Source organism: Protopterus annectens, chromosome 1.part2 (genome assembly GCF_019279795.1).
Source record: "Protopterus annectens isolate FY-2018-M chromosome 1.part2, PAN1.0, whole genome shotgun sequence".
NCBI lineage: Eukaryota > Metazoa > Chordata > Ceratodontiformes > Protopteridae > Protopterus > Protopterus annectens.
In genome coordinates this window covers 291,748,135-291,765,451 of record NC_056727.1, presented here as the reverse complement: position 1 = coordinate 291,765,451, position 17,317 = coordinate 291,748,135, and positions in this window count along the sequence as shown.

The window sequence follows — 17,317 nt, the reverse complement described above, 5'->3', positions numbered from 1 at the left end:
ACTTTTTGCATAGATTTTGCTTTGTCCTCCATTTTCTTCAAAACCTCCTCTGCTTTAACACCAAATAAAGTATCATGCTGTACTGGAGCATCTAATAATTTTGCTTTAACATGATCAGGCAGATTTTGTTCCTTTAACCAAGCATGCCTCCTAATGCCTCCTAATGACTGACCTTCTCTAGTACGAGTGATTGGGTAATAGCAGGGGCTGAGGAGTAATCTGATCTTCCCAGCTCTTCCATTGTTACTGCTATATAAACCCTGTGTCTTATAAAGGCTCTGCTTGTATTGTCAGGCTCTGGATTGCATTGCATAAGTGGAAATTCCTTAAGATTCCAAGAGCAGGCTAAGTTATTTCTTACACTTATTTCACTGAATTGCACTTCTGAAACCCTTATAATTGTGCTATACAGTTGATCTATTATATTTTTGCACTGTTATAAAGCTTTTTTTATTGTTTCACTGCATTTATGTACTGTTTTAAACTGTTTTAACATTACTTAACTGTAAACTGATTTTTCATACTGAGAGTTGTATTTTCTGTTTGTGATTGCTCTATCCAAACTTTTCTGTGCATTTTTGTCTGTTAAAAGCATTCTCTAGTCTGCTCCTTGATCTATTTAAAACTTTCATTTAGTGGCTACAGCTATGAACTGTAATTTTCTCCCATCCACCCTCCCTAGTGTTGTGTTGTCTTATACTTGGTGGCTTTGCAGTTGCCTGCCCATACTGTATATTTGATCTGTGACACTCCTCCCAGTCTAGTGTCATTAGTTCACTCAATCTAATAGAGAACATTTGTGAAGGCCAACCCACTCAGATTCTTAACGTTGAATTAACTTCTGTTCCATCTTTCTCCATTTCCACTTTACTGGAAAAAAAATTCTAAGCTTGCTTCCCCCCTTTGCTGTGGCAGGTCAGATATGGATTTGCTGTGTCCAGGACTGTTTGTGAGCTCCTAAGCCCCCCCCCCCCACTTAACTGGGGTTAAACTATTCCTGGCACCATAAAGTCTGTTTTTCAAAATTTCCCTAGCAACTAGCCAGCTTTTTAGTTTTAGCACTCATCTGTTTCTTTGATCTCAGCACTTGTTCAGAATTCATTGTAAGCACTAAATAAGTTACAAATTACTACAACACTCAACTTTCCTCACTTGTCTAGAGGAAAACAGTTTTTAGTACTTAATAAATAAGCACCTATTCAGACATGTCTAAAGGTCAGCTCCTGGTGTTTTCTCCTGTCTACCTGATGAATTTGGGCATCTTGGGACAATGCAGCAATTGCCTCATGTACACAGACAACCCTCTCCTCCTACCACTCAACACTACGACCTGTGAGAGATGCACTTATATAGCCAAACTGGAAGCAAAGCTCTCTTTACCAAAGACAGGCCTAGACAGTCAAGAGGAGAAGGTAAACACTTGCACCGCACAACACTCATCACATAGTCCCTCAAAACCTACACCACCAAAACACACACACAGAACCACAAAACACACACCTACATTCATGGAGGCTCTCTGTACTAATCTGCCCAAACAACACTGACCTCCAAAGCAGAAATGCATGCAACCTCCACCCCCCAACACAACCCAAATGACACATAGTCCACATACTTAGTGTGCCACTCAACTACAGCCCATAAGGCATAACGTACCCAACACTCTAGTCATAGGTGACTCTATAGTCAGGCACACTGATGTTCCACTCACCAGGCTAAACAAGGAAAAAGTTACTGTCAGCTGCCTGTCAGGTGCCAGGATCCACCACATAATGCATGCACTCAGGTCACTCCACAACAAGTACAAATATGACTCCATCATTGTCCATGTTGGTGTGAATGACCTGAGATGTACCACCCTGGACTACATGAAAAGAGACATGGAGGAGCTCTCTGATTTTGTAGCCCAGGCCTGTATGACCCTAGCCCTGAGTAGCATCCTGCCATCACCCAGAATGACACCACAGTACAAGGACAAAATGATTGACTTTAACAATTGGCTAAGCTTCTGGTGTCATTCTAAGGGAATCCAGTATCTGTCTGCCTGGGATGACATGATTGACAGACCACGCTGCTTTGCCAGAGATGGCCTGCACCTGTTGCCCTTAGGATTCCGGATACTGGCAAAGGCTCTTGCCACCCCTATAGTGCCTTTTTTAGGCAAGGTTCAAATGACAAATTCACCACCATAACAGGTACAAGCAAGCAAAATCTGAGGGTAATACTACTCAATGCTAGAAGTCTAAACCTCAAAATGCACTCACTCGAGGCACTCCTTAAAATGGAGAACATTGACATCTGTGCAGTGACAGAGACCTGGTTCAAAGCTCCAGAGAGCACCCCTGCATTATCAGGCTATAATTCATACCACACCTTTCGGCCACCAAACCCGGACCGAAACACTAAAGGTGGAGGCATGTCCATATTCATTAAGGATATCCACCCCTCCAAGTTAGTTGCTCAGCATAATGCATCCGAGATAATCCAAGTTCAACTAACTCTGGGCAAAACCGCAATCCAGATTGTAGCTTGCTACAGACTCCCCACCATTCCCCAGAATTCCCACTCCTCTTTTCTTCATACACTGGAAAATATTAAGGTACAACCCAACACTCTAATAATGGGTGATTTCAACTACCCTACCATTAACTGGGAAAACTACTCATGTACCAACTCTTTTGCTCAATGTTTTCTGGAAATTATCAATTCCAACGCTTTGGATCAACTTATCCACACCCCCACCAGAGGCAGCAATATCCTAGACCTGGTCAGCACCAACATGGGTGACCGGTGTTCCACACCAGAGGTCAGCTCCTCGTTGGTCAGATCCGACCACAAGCTAATTACCCTAGACATCCACATCCTGCTCCCACCCCCCCACCCCCCCCCCATTAGGAAAACAACCGTAAAAAATTTCTCCAAAGCCAACTTCACGCTTCTTAAGACAGAAGTGGCAAACTTCATGACACCCATGCAGATGGACAATAGAGATACGACTGCTGAATCCTACACAAATGCACTTTATAAGCACTTGCACGAGTGCATGGATCATGTTATCCCTAACAGAACCAAGATGCTATTCTCCAAAAAAAGGAAGCCAATCTGGTGGTCTTCTGCCATAAACAAACTCTACAACAGAAGAAAGAAACTGTTGCAAAAAAAGAGTAAAATCCCACGATTGGAGGAACTCCCTGGTCAGCCTCAGTAAGAAGCTGAGATCCCTCATAAAATCCTCCAAAGCTAGTTATGAAAACAAAATTGCCACTGACAACCACAAAGCATTCTATAGCTATGTCAAAAATCTCAATGGAAACACTCAGATCTGCTCTGAGTTACAGCACAATGCACTAAATATACAGAACCAACTGATATTGCCAATATCCTGGCAGATAGGTTCAGTGATAACTTTACTCCCCGCTCACCCCTAAAGAGCTCATCTTTATACCGGAAGAATGCAAAGTTCCTGTAATCATGGCTGCACAGGTAAAAACTTCACTCTCCAAAGCCAAGAACACAGCATCCATGGGACCTGACAACATCCCAGGCTGCCTTCTACATGAACTACAGAATGAACTGGCACCCCACCTAAGTACCATGTTCAATCATAGCCTCACCTCAGGCTTTGTGCCCATTGAATGGCGCACTGTGACAGTTATCCCACTCCACAAAGGGGGGGCCACAACAGACCCTGAGAACTACCACCCCATTAGCCTGACGAGCCTTGTCTGCAAGGCCATGGAACGTATCATCATGGAACTCATAAACAAAGACATTGGAGATCTCTAATCCCTGGACCCCACACAGTTTGGGTTTGTAAAAGGCAGATCATGTCTCCTAAACCTGATAGACTTCTTTGAAGTAGTCACCAAAGCCATAGATGAGGGTAAGGTGGTTCACACAGCCTATCTAGATCTCGCCAAGGCGTTTGACACCATCCCCCACTCTAGAATTGTAGATAAACTCACTAAACTAGGTATAAATTCCTATGTCACAAGATGGGTTACCAACTGGCTTACTGAAAGAACCCACACTGTGAAAGTAGCAGACTCCAAATCAGACTTCAGACCAGTGACAAGTGGAGTACTGCAGGGTTCAGTCCTGGGTCCTCTCCTGTTTGGTATCTACTTCTCTGAAGTACAGGCTAACACAGAAGGTCTTTGGCTAACTAAATTTGCAGATGACTGCAAACTAGGAGCCATAATTGAAACTCCTAATGATTTGGACATCCTACAAAAGGGCCTCACTGAGACAGATGCCTGGTGTCAAAGACATGGTCTCAAGCTCAATGCCAAAAAGTGCATTGTCATCCCCTTTGGTAAAAATTCTGTACCCATGAACTACCACATAGGCAGTAGTCTACTTAACACTGAAAGTGTGATAAGAGACCTTGAGACACAGGTGGACAGTAGTCTCTCCTTTGATAATCACATCGCCAAAGTGGTCAGGAAATCCTTCTATCTTGCACACCTCATCACAAAAGGTTTCTCATCCAGAAAAAAAGAGGTCATTGTTCACCTCTACTCATCACTCATTAGACCCATTATAGAGTATAATGCCCCTTTTGGTATGTACCTCACAAGACATCTACAACAACTGGAAAGGCTGCAAAAATACCTCACAAAGAGGATTACTGGCCTCAAACAGATGCCTTACACAGACCGTCTCAAAAAACTCCAGCTTTACTCCATCGCATATCGCCTACTCGGAGGCGATCTCTGCCTAACATACAAAGCTATGTCAAACCCAGAGCTGTTGGACATGCTCCACATAAAGAAATCCCAATCCCACCGAGCTACACGCTCTAGGGACCTAAACCTTGTCACCACAATAAACAGAACATGCTGGAGGGATAGATTCCTGTCCCAGAGACTTCCCATACTCTGGAGCAGACTACCTATCTATGTCAAACAGAGCTCCTCATTTGCACTCTTCAAGAAAAATCTTGATGATTGGATGGGTAATAGGAAATTCATTCCGGGGATCACTTCTGTGGTTCTGCTTGACAGGGGCACAGGAAAATAATTTTCTTGGGTGGCGAAAGCCAGGGTACATTTTTGGCTAGGCTTGTATAAGCCCTAGGGCCAATAGCCTAGTACCTACCTATGAACCCATAACTGCGGCCCTGCAGGAGGCCTCCAGAGCCAGAGGAAATGGAAACCTGATCTGAAGAGTCATAGTCTGTCTCTTGCCTAGGCCTCTTATCAGGAGGGGGTTGGGAACCCCTGATCAAGGTAATAAGGTCTTCGGCCATTTTGAGCACCTTTTTCTTAGACATGGAAGTTTGTCCTGGAGAATGCTGTACTTGTTTCTATGTCTTTAAAGCTGCTTTAGTCTTTGCTTTAGAAGCTGAAGTAGGCTTTACATATAGCTGTGTACGTCTGAAAACACCCTCAGAAGCCGATGCCTGCTCAGTGGCTCCAGACCCATCTGAGGGAATAATTTCCGAGTGTCCAATACCATGAGTAACCAGAGGCCTAGCTAGCTCCACGTGGGAGTCGTCAGCGGCCTGTGGCTCTGAGGTAGTGGGTGTCAGGGGCTGCGAAAGTGCCTCACTGAGAACCGGCGAACTGCCGACTGGCTTAGCGGAAGCCTCGTCGCCGGTTCTGGATCTCGGATGCCTGTCCTTCTCTTTTTCCTTGCGTTTTTTAGAAACTCCGGTCGTCGGCTGTTCCGACGGCATTATATAATTGAATTTTTGGCCAAAGTAATGAAAAGCAAAATTAAACCGACGCTTAATAGTGCATTGGGTGAATCTAGCACAAAACTGACAGCTAGCAACATTATGATCAGGGCCTAGGCAAGGAATACAGTAAGAATGATAATCCTTATGAGGTATTTGCTTCCCACAAGAAATACAATTGTTAACTTTTTCTGACATCGGTCTGGATCAAGAAAAAGGTTTCCCCAATGGGGTACTTAGCTTTAATGAAGACTTCGGATCTGAAATTCATCTGTGAAAATCTCAGGAGTCGCCCGACCGGCACTTGCGAATTGCTTTTGCTTCAGGCAAGTTGCGGCAAGAAAGACTGAAGAAAATGGCGTCGGCTGCATCTTTTATACCCCGGTGCACTGACGTCAGGGAAGAGGCGACAGCAACCGATGCCAGACCTGGACTTTGGAATTCGGGCCGACTGCGGGTAGCCTGCCAGCAGGATAACCCATTAATAATGACTGCAACAGTGAAACATGATAAAAAATCCACAATCTGTGACAAAAACATCTTTCAGTGCTCAGAGCAAAGGGGATGCATGATGGTTCGGGGAATTTCAGTTGTAACAACCCATACATAGTAGTTCATGGGAGACTGAGAAACCTCCTCAGTGTTCTTCCACTGAAAACACTGGCACATTCTGGAAATAGTCTCGGAGGAAGAGAATACCTCTCATGTCAGGAGTGCTCTTCCCCAAGTCTGAATCATAAATCTGAGGAGAAAAAAACTGCATCTGTCCCATCACATTCCTCTACAGATTCAAAATTTTGAATCTCTTCACGAAAAGAGGAATCCCTTTTTCTTTTACCAGAAGCCACTTTATAAGAAGTGTCAATAGCCTGTACAAGGCATGAAGCCAGTCCTGATAAACTACTCCCATTCAGAGTAACTGGTGAAGAAGAAGATAAATGTTTAGTTTTCTGTTTCTTTTTGACAGTAAATTTGAGGCAAATAGGTTTATTAATGGCAGCAGCAGCTTCCTCAGGGATGGGCACAACATTCTGGCTAAACAGGTATAGCTTCCCTTTTCCTTCTCCCAAGACTGACAATAGTGGTTTTCCCTTGCCCACTGAGAACACCCCAACAGACACAGAGGACATGGCTAACCCCCAGTTCATAACAACTGTAAAGACAACACCAGACAGATCCAGGGAAAAAGAGAAGTAGTCAGAGGAACCAGCTTTGGCAGTGTCTCCCACCTGTGGCTGAGGTAAATTAACTAGCCTGCTGTGGTGGCAAAGGCTGTCTAGTTAACTTTTTTGTGGTTGGAAGAAAAAAAATTATCTTGGGACCAGTAGTTTATTCCATGGTAAAGATGAAAATGATGCTTTTCCCCTGGTAGTTAAGCAGCAAAAGTCAGTAAAAATAGAAAGTAAATTATCCTCACTCAAAATGCAGTACAAAGAAATAAATACTTTGAAAGCCCCCAAAACTAAATTAAACAGTGTCTCCACAGGAAAAAGTAGTTCTACACTGTTTTGGGGCAACTTTTATTTAAACAAGCAGAAACAAAATTAGCTCCCATTTACAAGTGCGGTTAAGGCATGTGACAATCAAAAACACATTTTTCTATCTTAAAAAATAAACAGTAAATAATAACTGTGGAAGGTCATTCTCCAAAGGTAACTTAGCTGCCCAGCAATGGTACACCACAAGCTGACAGTCGATCCGAGAAAGCCCACAGAGGAGTGCTTCCTTTGGTGACAGGAAAGCTCTGAAAGGCTTTGCACCTAAATCTTTCTTTTAGTCAGCTTAGCGTGAAATGGTTTGGAAGCATGAAAGATGCCCTGAAGCCTTAGAAGCTGACTGACTCTTATATCCTTAGCTGGATATAATCCATATAGCTTAGCCTACTGTAGCAGTTATTAATATAATGAACATCCATTTAGATCAGTGCTCTAGCCCAGTTAACAAATGCAAATATATTTCTTGTGGCATTATTAGGGGTTTATTTGTTAATTTACCTTTTCATATATTCAGACTGGAAGAGTTAAATATCCCTCCAGCAGAGAAAACTAAGGATGGACTAAGTTTAACTAGAGAAATAAATAGCTGTATTTAAGATGCTGCTATTTTTCAGTTTGTTTGGCTATATGGATGACAAACAACAGCAACAATGGAAGAGAAATAAAAGAAGAGATGCTACAGAGACACTTAAGCCTTGTCTTTCAGCTTCCTGGTTTTCGATCTGCTGGCTTTTCTTCTGATGTTGAGTAGAAATTGAAGAGTGCAGCCATGTGTATAAAGTCGTGGTGGAAGTGATTTAGGAAGGGTGTGTGATGATTGAGGAGAGATGGGCAAAGGCTGCCAGCCTAGTCAAATATAATTTGACATATAATTCTGGCATTTGTAAATAAATGTAAAAATACAGGCATGTTTCTTGAGTGTAAAAGAATATGGTGAAATGTGGAACTGCAACATATGTGACAACATTGCACTCTACTGGCCCAGGGAAGCATGTTGTGACCCTTTCATGTTAGAATTTGGCTCCAGTGCATCTGGATGAAGGTTTCATGGCCATTGTTTTAAGGCTAAAGTTTATGACCAGAATTTAGATGTGGGATGTGCTTTATTGCTCTGGTTTCTGTTAGAATATACATGTGAAATGACTTATATTGTTGTAAGTTTCTGAGCTGGTGTTAGATTGCTAAATAATGCAGTTTGTGGCCTGAAAACTCAGACCAGGTGTTAAGATGATGCAATATGAATACTGGGAAAACTTGTGTCAAATATTATGTAATTTGGGAGGGCCTTAGAAACATGTTTGTTAGTAATGTTTAAATACTATTTCTCACAAGAGACTAAAAGGATTTTGATCTGGATATCCAACTTACCAGCACTCTGCCTATGCTCACATGTAAGTTTTAGCACTGTGATTTATTGTAGGAATAGCTAAAGCTAGTAAAGATTAATTAGGTATTTTTCTTTGAAATCAGACCTGTGCTACTGTATTAGTTTAAGTTTCTGTGTGATCTCTGAACTCTTAGATATCTCTGTGGTGTAGTAGTTTTGTCTTGTGTTTTAATTATTTATTATTAAATATTTTTAAAACCTTGTACCTGTGGCTGGTTTATGTAGAGATAAACTAAGCTCTAGAGTACATTGCATATTTATAGATGTTATTGTAATAGGCCACTCTAAAGTAAGCCTTGACTGTAAGTCATACTACCATTAGATTATAATATTGCACAGTAATAAATGGACACCCTTTTAAGGCCCTTTTATTAGCTGATATTATTAGCTGGGTGGTGGCAGTAATTACTACCGTATAGTCTGGGTAAAGGGGCACAGCTGGAGAATCTGTGTCAGCCTTTCCCAGGAGTGTCTGTGAAGTTGTATAAATAAATTGTAACCACACAATATGTTCCAGTGACCACCACCAAGTACACCAGCACGAACACCAATTCACTGTACTCGATAAAATCCAACAAGTTTATTACAGTAATACATCAGTTGAGCACTTTCATCATGTATAAAGACTTCCTCAGAACAATTATTCCTAATTTTCAAGGTTCTTTTAAACATTCAAAAACACATCAGCTGACTTACATGATTTGTGTTTTAAAGTGCCAGTGCTGCTAATTCAAATTCCTTCCTTATTATATAACATTATCCAATATGAACTTTAATAAATCTAAAACATCTAATAAATAAATCTGAAAACATCTATAATTAATTAATATATGTAAATAGATCATATATAAAACATTAAAAACAATTGCTATGAAGTGTGATGCTTAAAAGTGTAATGCTAAAAAACTGTACTGATGAATTCACTACACATAATCCGTCAGTATACACTAGTTTTACCTTAAATTTTCTAAAATGGGTTTAATCGAAATATATTCATTAATTCCAAGATATATTGATGCATTTAATTTGATTTGCCACCTTGTTTCTTTTTCCCCCACCATTTTTTTGATGTCACCTCCTCTGACATTATGCTTCACCAATTCCAATATACCAAATCTAAAGGACGAACATCCCTCATTTTCATTAAGATGTTTCCATAAAGCATTATTTCCATCATGTTTCTTAATACTATAAGTATGATCATATATTCTATTTCGTAAACATCTAATAGTCTTCCCAACGTAGAAACAAGCACAGTGGGTGCATGTGGCCAAATAAACCAAATATTTAGACCTACAATTTCCTTTCTGAAATGTAATAATGGTCCTATTATAATTTTCCAAGGTGATACTCGGAACATTAATAATAAATTGACATTGTTGGCAAGTACCACATTTAGTGGTTCCTCTGTCAACAGTCCCCACATCTCTTTTTTCTTGTTTCATCTCTAAAAGACGTTTCATATTAAACCCATTCTTGTAGACAAAACTAGGCTGATTGCCCACCACCTTCAAAATGTTACTATCAGCCCTCAAAACATTCCAGTTCCGCTGAAGTATATTCTTAATATCCTCACTGTAAGAGGCGTGTTGAATAACGCAAGCTTTATTGTATTTTTCAGTACCTTGATTTTCATTAAATATACTGTTGCTATCAATTTCATCAGAATCGGGACCAACTCCCAACAAGGGCTTATACTTAATCCCCCACTGATTCCTAACATATTCACTAACATCCATTATCATGTCAATGGGATATCCCCTGTCAGCAAACATGGACCCTATTTTCCTTAACTCTTTGTCTAAATCATTACCATCAGACGTCATCCGTGCTGCACGGATACATTGCCCTTTAAAGATGTTCCTTTTCTGGGCCCAAGGGGGATTACTGGTAAAATGCAGATAAGAATTACTGAAGGTACTCTTTCTAAAAATGTTGGACTTAAATTTTCCATTCTGCAAAGTGATTTGTATATCTAAGTATGATATAGTCTCCTTGTCCATATTAACTGGAAATTTAAAAAATTCACTACAGGAATTTAAATAACAAATAAATTCATCCAAATCATGTTTATTTCCCTTCCATAAGATGAAAATATCATCCAGAAACCGGAGATAGCAAGATATATAACTGTACCATTTATTTTGAAAAATATACTCCTTTTCCCAGTCCAGTACTACCAAATTGGCATATATGGGGGCACAAGTGGCCCCCATAGCTACACCCTTGATTTGCTTGTAGTACTCACCCTCGTAGAGAATATAATTGTGGGTCAACACCAATTCCATAAAATCAAGCACCAAAAGTGTCTTGTCCCAAGGTAAAAGTCCTGCCCTCGCAATACTTTCCTGAAACCTGTTCATACCCTCTTCTTTTGGTATATTAGAAAATAGATCAACCACATCAATAGTTACTAGCCATTCAACCCCTTCAGTTAAATTAGGTTTTAGCCTACCCAAAAAATCCCAGGAGTCATTAACTAAATGTGGTATTTTCTTGAAGATAGGCTTAAGCCATTTGTTGATGACCTTTCCAAAAGGAAAGGTCTTGGCAAAACTCCCTGAGATGATTGGTCTGAAAGGGGGGTCTAAAAAATCTTTATGGACCTTGGGAATACCTACCATGGTGCTAATAATGGGATGGTCCACTTTAAGAAATTTATACAAATCAGAATCAATTCTACCTTCTAACACCAAATCCTCCAAAAACAGATCCACCTTGTGATATCCAATGTTGACCTCATTCAATGAGGAGATCTCATATTTACCAGAATTTAACAAAATACTGTTAATCTTGTTACTATAATCTCCAGAGGGGTAGAGAACTACACCACCCCCCTTGTCCGGCTTCATAATTCTAATATTAGTATCTTCCTGTAATTCCTTCAAACTAGCTTGTTCATCCTTTGTTAAATTATATCTATTGTCAGACCTCCTTAACTTGTTATATTTATATAAATCCCCTATAACCATTTTTTCGAAAGTCTCAAGAATGTTGTTAAGGGGGGGGGGCGTATATGTACTTTTTGTTTTAAACTCCTTCAAATCCTGCTGTGTTGTGCCTTCATATTTGACACCTAAATTAAGTTTCCTAATAAATTTCTTTATATCTACTATACTGTCAACTAGATTAAATTTCCCATGTGGTATAAACTTCATCCCTTTAGAAAACAGGGTGAAGTGTTCCTTTTTAAGTTCCACACTTGTATAATTATATATGTAAAAATTATCATGGGAACTAATAATTTCATTGACCCTAACTATCTCCTGATGCTTCTCCGCTAAGGGGGATCTTTCAGACATACCTATCTCTTCTCTCTTCCCCCTTGGTGTTCTTCTCTTCCATTGTAATAATTCCTCTGATGTTCTCCCCAACCTTCCTCTCTCTCTAAAAAATCAGCATACTGTGATTGGTTGCCATAATTGGTAAAATCTCTAGTATTTCTATATGGCCTGGATGCCTGATAATCTCTAAATTTCCTACTACCAGGCCCTCTCACGTTCTTATTAGGATACTCTCTTATTTTGTGCCCTTGGTCCTTTTCCCACCTGTATGCTGCACCCCTTTTGTACTGTTCCATATCCCTTTGTAATTTTTTGCATTTACGTTCAAATTGTTTGGTATTTTGACCAGCCACCCAATTATATTGTGATTCATAAAACATTTCACTTTCATTAAATAATAAATCATTTACTATGGTATTATTTAACTCATCCAATTCTACCAATAATACACATATTCGGTTATCATTACAGCTGATAATAAATTTCATAAATGAAAAGCCAAAACTGTCAAACAGTTTGGAACATTCTTTTTTACAACCATCATCCAATTCAACACCCATGGGTATTTTGAAGAACCTCAGGCCCATGGGTACAATACTACTATCCAAACATTTCTTTAAATAATTATTATCTAGCTGTAAACTCTTCAGAACCTTAAACTTTTTACCAAACAAAAAAATTAAATCTTTAAGTGTTTTCTCAACACTCCCAGTAAATACAGGATTACTGTCTTTTTCATGCCTTTGTCCACCGTCAAAGTCAAATTCCCCCTCCAAAAACGTGTTATAATTAAAACATCCTTTGTTACAGTCTTTAAAAAATACGGAGGGCTGTTTAACAGTACCTGTTTGCTTATCGTGGACTGCAAAGGCATAAGTTTTCTTTGGAACAGTCCTTTTGGGCCGAGCTCCCGAGACGTTGAATTCCACCTCCAATCCAAGTTTACTTCCCTCCAGTACATTTCTCCGCTGAGGACTACCATCCGCATTGGATCCATGAGAGGCTGGTCCTCCGAGTAAAACGCCATTAACCACCACGCCATTAGCAAGTTGTATAAATACTTATCTCAAAGTGTGTGTTGTTGTGTCAGCTACTTGGCAGGGACATGAAGCACTGTTTGGACAGAGAGGGTACTAGAGTTTCTAGCTTGCCCAGCTAGGCTGAGACGTGGACCCTATAGCTGTGCCAGTGGGGAGTCTTATTGGGGACCTGGTGAGAAAAGGAGTAACCCCAGACTGTGATCTCTGTGTGCACTTAAGGGAAATTGTTCTTTGCTGTGTGTATTAGTTATCCTTTCCACTCTTCTACGAGACGACCTCCCTGGTGTTAGTGGTGAGGATTGAGGCTCCTTGATTGCTGGGCCAGGGCACGGTCGTCACAGGGTGAAATAATTTAAAAATTTTAAACTGACATTACAGCAAAAACAACTTACAAATACTATTCCAGCCTAAAAATTAACAGTTTAAATATATACAATATATCTTTTCACACTGCAGTGACTAAGCTAACAAAAGAGCAATTACTAGAAAAAAATGAAATCCAAATCAGCTTTATTTGAAGTACTGAATATTGTAAAAGAACTGGAAATCAGGTCTTTAAAAAATGAAGAATTAAAAAAGTACATAGAAACAATACTTGCAGAATAATATTCAAGAGGAGTAAGGTTTAAGGGAAGGCAGGAACTGAGAAATTCATGTAATGTTAAACTGAATGACAGTTGTTATACTGAAAGAAAACATATGTGTAATGCATAATGTATGTAAATGAAAAAATATTAATGTGGTTTCTTTTCTATTAATGTATACCCTCCTGTGTCTTAAGTGATAATATAATAAAGGTGTTTGTTATAACTAGGCACTGTACTATATATATATCTTGAAGAAAAATTCTTACAATGGGGAGGCGGTGCCATAAATTTTTGCCAGCATGTGATCTGTAACATGGAGTAATCCATATATATATATATATATATATATATATATATATATATATATATATATATATATATATATATATATATTAAACAGCAACAACAAAGAAAACAACAATGGCAATTAATTATATACCAAAAAGGGAAAAAGTACAACAAGGTCAGCAACAGAAATACAAATGACAAAAAGAAACTGCACAATAAATTGATATGCAAAAAAAGCTTGTCCCTTGAAAGTTGTTATTATTATTCTTTAACTAATGCATACTTAATAACTGCTGCAGCACCCACAGTATCTATATTAAGGTGGTCCGTCACTGTTTCTGTTGCTAAATATACTTCCATGTCTTTGGGGACAGACATTGAACCACTGTGAGACAGCATCCAGCAGGAGTCTTTTCTTTATGTAAATCATAGTTTTGTACGCTATTACTTATGTAGAAGTCCATAAATATAGAAGCAAGCATCACTTCATACTAGGAAGTTTGTAAAACATACACCAATACACCAAAACTGAAGATTCATAATTCTAATATATATCAACACACCTTAAAAATGAGTATCAACAGTTCGCTCAGTCAGACATCTGCCTATGGCCTAGTGAAGAGATGCATACCAAGTGTGAGAGCTCAGAAACATTAAATAAGATATTCTCCTTCCACTGAATGTAGTATAACAGGAGGGATACAAATGTTCACATCAGTACTACAGGTCCACACAATCATACACAAGCAATAATGCTGCCCAGCGTGTGTGTTGCTATGTAAATAATGCCCTCTCAGCAGTGTTATGAGGTCTGATGCTGCAGGTAGAGGGTCTCAACACCCCTGGAGGGGCATTATTTACACAGTAACACAAACCCTAGAAGGTGTTATCAGGCTTGGAGAATGGGCTGCCAGTAAAATTGTTGTGTTTTACTTATTTTTTATTACTATATTTTTTAATATATTTTTGATATAAAATAGTTTCACTGCCTAATGCTTCAGACTTGCTGTAGTACATGTAAATAGTGTGGAAGAAGTATTTTAGATTCAAAATATAAAATTTTTAAAAATATCCCGGCATTTACTTAAGTTTTGGCTCCTTAATCCTAAAATTTGTGGTTTGTTGCCAGTCATTGGAGATTGAAGTCACTCATCATCTTCTTTCAGCTGTTCCCGTTAGGGGTCGCTACAGCAGATCACCTGTTTCGATTTCTTCCTGTCCTCTGCATCTTGCTCTGTCACACCAACCACCTGCATGTCCTCTCTCACCACATGCATAAACCTCATCTTAGGCCTTCCTCTTTTCTTGTTACCTGGTAGCTTCATCCTTAGCATCTTTTTCCCAATATACTCAGCATCCCTCCTCAGCACATGTCCAAATCAATGTAATAGTGCCTCTCTGGCTTTGTCTCCAAACCTTCCAACCTGAGCTGACCCTCTAATATACTTATTCCTAATCCTGTCCACCCTCATCACACCAGTGCAAATCTTAACATCTTTAATTCTGCCACATCCAGCTCAAACTTTTGCCTTTTTGTCAGTGCCACTGTCTCCAACCCATATAACATAGCTGGTCTCACTACCCTCTTGTAGACCTTCCCTTTCACTCTTACAGGTACTTGTCTGTCACAAATCTCTCCTGACACTCTTCTCCACCCACTCCATCCTGCCTGTACTCTCTTCTTCACCTCTCTTCCACACTCACCGTTACTCTGAACTATTGCCCCCAAGTATTTAAACTCATCCACCTTCGTCACCTCTACTCCTTGCATCCTCACCATTCCTCTATCCTCCCTCTCATTCACACACATATATTCTGTCTTAGTCCTGCTGACCTTCATTCCTCTTCTCTCTAGAGCATATCTCCATCTATCCAGGGTCTCCTCCAACTGTTCCCTACTCTCACTACAGATCACAATGTCATCTGCAAACATCACAGTCCATGGGGACTCCTGTCTGATCTCGTCTGTCAACCTGTCCATCACCATTGCAAATAAGAAAGGGCTCAGAGCTGATCCTTGATGTAACCCCACCTCCACCTTAAATGCATCCGTCACTCCCACTGCAGACTTCACCGCTGTCACACTACCCTCATACATATCCCGTACCACTCTTACATACTTTTCTGACACTCCTGACTTCCTCATACAATACCACAACTCCTCTCTAGGCAACCTGTCATATGCTTTCTCTAAGTCTACAAAAACACAATGCAACTCCTTCCGACATTCTCTGTACTTCTCCATCAACACTCTCAGAGCAAAGATTGCATCTGTAGTGCTCTTTCCTGGCATGAAACCATACTGCTGATCACTAATCATCATGTCCCTTCTTAACCTTGCTTCCACTACTCTTTCCCATAACTTCATGCTGTGACTGATCAATTTTATCCCTCTGTAGTTACTACAGCTCTGCACATCACCCTTTTTCTTAAAAATCAGTACCAAAACACTTTTTCTCCATTCCTTAGGCATTCTCTCACTTTCCAAGATTTCATTAAACAATCTGGTTAAAAACTTCACTGCCATTTCACCTAAACACCTCCATGCTTCCACAGGTATGTCATCTGAGCCAACAGCCTTTCCATTCTTCATTCTCTTCATAGCTATCATTACTTCCTCCTTGCTAATCCATTGTACTTCATGATTTACTATCCCTACATCATCCAACCTTCTCTCCCTCTCATTCTCTTCATTCATCAACCCCTCAAAGTACTCTTTCCATCTCCTCAATACACGCTCCTCGCTTGTGAGTATGTTTCCCTCATTATCCTTTATCACCTTTACCTGCTGCACATCTTTCCTAGCTCGGTCCCTCTGTCTAGCCAATCAGTACAGGTCCTTTTCTCCCTCCTTAGTGTCCAACCTTTCATACAACTCTTCATATGGCTTATCCTTAGCCTTCACCACCTCTCTCTTTGCCATGCACCTCATCTCCTTATACTCCTATCTACTTTCTTCATCTCTCTGACAATCCCACTTCTTCTTTGCCAACCTCTTTCTCTGTATAGTCTCCTGTACTTCCTCATTCCACCACCATGTTTCCTTGTCGTCCTTCCTCTGTCCAGATGTGATACCAAGCACCTTTCTAGCCGTCTCCATTACTAGCTCTGCTGTAGTTACCCAGCTATTTGGTAACTCTTCACTGCCACCCAGTGCCTGCCTTAACTCATCCCTGAACTTCACCTCACAATTACCCTTTTTCAATTTCCACCACTTGATCCTTGGTGCTGCCCTCACACTCCTCCTCCTCTTCTTGATAACCAATGTCATCCTACAAACCACTATCCTATGCTGCCTAACGACACTTTCTCCAGTCACCATTTTACAGTCTCCAATCTCCTTCAAACTGGCCCTCCTACATAAGATATAATCCACCTGTGTGTATCTTCCTCCACTCTTGTATGTCACCCTATGCTCCTCCCTCTTGTTAAAATACGTATTCACCACAGCCATGTCCATCGTTTTCGCAAAATCCACTACCATCTGACCTTCTGCATTTCTTTGTTTAACACCATACCTACCCATCACTTCCTCATCCCCTCTGTTCCCTTCAC